The sequence below is a fragment of the Dasypus novemcinctus genome, chromosome 16, assembly GCF_030445035.2.
Source record: "Dasypus novemcinctus isolate mDasNov1 chromosome 16, mDasNov1.1.hap2, whole genome shotgun sequence".
In the NCBI taxonomy this organism is placed as follows: Eukaryota; Metazoa; Chordata; class Mammalia; order Cingulata; family Dasypodidae; genus Dasypus; species Dasypus novemcinctus.
This window is the reverse complement of record NC_080688.1, coordinates 71,020,375-71,022,255: the sequence shown is the minus strand read 5'-3', so window position 1 is coordinate 71,022,255 and position 1,881 is coordinate 71,020,375. Positions and strand designations below refer to the sequence as shown.

The window sequence follows — 1,881 nt, the reverse complement described above, 5'->3', positions numbered from 1 at the left end:
GAGGAACCCATCTCTGACAAATTCCAAGTCAAGAATGAAATGAAATCCTGAACCTCTGGCAGTACGTAAGGAATCATCTGACACCAAAGCCAACAGAAATATCCTTCCAATATGCTGTATGGCAGTTCAGAGGCTGCACTGTCTGGCGAGATGCAAGCATCAGATGAAGGGTAGGTACTGGAATCAATATGATTGGTTCAACCCTTGGGTTTTGTGGTGGCTGCAGAGAGAAAAGAACATGACTGACTGGCTCTATCTCATGCCCAAAAGTGAAGACTGGGGAATTATTGCAAATAAGTCAATCTCCCTGTTACTTCAAGTGAACAAAGACCCATCTATGATACTGTATTTTAAAGAAATAACCCAGAGAATATTTGAACTCCCATCAGAACCGTGGATATGCATTTATTGCCTACTACACTCAAGGTGCATTAAGTGTGTTCAGGCACATAGAAAAATACACAATACCTTCTCTTCCTTTTGCCCCACATGGGGAGAAAATGCTTAAGCATATAAAAAGGCAACCCAGGAAGTGGATTTGGCCCAATGGATAGGGCATCTGCCTACCACATGAGAGGTCCAAGGTTCAAATCCAGGGCCTCCTGACCCATGTGATGAGCTGGCCCACACGCTGTACTGATGCCGCAAGGAGTGCCCTGCCACGCAGGGGTGTCCCCCGTGTAGGGGAGTCCCACATGCAAGGAGAGCACCCCATAAGGAGAGCCGCCCATCGCGAAAAAAGTGCAACCTGACCAGGAATGGTGCTGCACACACAGAGAGCTGATGCAGCAAGATGACGCAACAAAATGAGACACAGATTCCAGGTACCACTGACAATATAAGTGTACACAGAAGAACATACAGCAAATGGACACAGAGAGCAGACAACTGGGGGGCGAGGGAGGGAAGGGGAGAGAAATAAATAAAAAATAAATCATAAAAAGAAAGTGTGCTTTTGTGCTCGCTTTGGCAGTACATATACTAAAATTGGAATGATACAGAGAAGATTAGCATGGCCCCTGTGCAAGGATGGCATGCAAATTCATGAAGCATTCCATATAAAAAAATAAAATAAAATAAAAAGGCAACCTATGATAAATTTAAGTGTACCTTGAGATAAAATCAGAAGGTCATATTTGAATGATTACTTTTATAACTAGTACTTCCTCTCAAATTTGAGAGCGGGAAAGAGATACCAGGATGGGAACAACTTTTAGAAAAGTGGCAGAATTGGAGGCAAAAGCAGGGAAGAACCTTAGTGGAGCTAATTCCATAGCTAAGAGCTAAGACTTTAAAGGTACACAGATGGGAGTTTGAGCCCACCTCTGCCGCTTTATTAGCTGACTGAGCTTGGGGGAGTACTCCCTGAACCCCAGTTTGTTCTCTCTAAAATGGGGTGGGAGGAGATAACTGAACCTACTTTGTGAGGAAGTTGAGAAAGGTAAATGAGATGATGTGCATAAACCCTTTGTACAGTGCCTGGTGCATAATAAATGCCCCGCTCCCCCCCCCCCCCAAAAAAAAAAGCATCTGAAGAGAAGAATGGCAGCTCTGGCATATGAAGTAAAAACTAATCCTAAGACAAAGACACTCTCCTCTGTCATTTCTGTACTGTGCACTCAATGAGGTCTTAAGATAAAGCAAACTAAAACAAATTCATATCTCCTCCTCAACTTTCTTTTACCTGTCAGAAAGACAGACTGTTAATCCAATCAAGTTTCTACTAGTGGGATTTAAGGCAGAAGAATTAACAGCAGAACAACCAGCAGCATGGAGCAATACGCCTCTGCACTCTCTATTCCTTCTGTGGTACCCTTCCCCTAGCTCTATGCAAGTCACTGTCTTCCTTGGCTCAAGTATCAGCCCCTCAAGAAGCATTCC

At 43.8% G+C, this 1,881-nt stretch overlaps 1 non-coding gene across 1 annotated transcript; it reads left to right on the top strand.

Moving 5' to 3' along the window:
• Nucleotides 1-957: 957 nt before the first annotated feature.
• LOC131273732 (U6 spliceosomal RNA) lies at nt 958-1,064 on the top strand. The gene has a single exon (XR_009181008.1). It is a non-coding gene; the product is annotated as a U6 spliceosomal RNA (small nuclear RNA).
• Nucleotides 1,065-1,881: the final 817 nt, after the last annotated feature.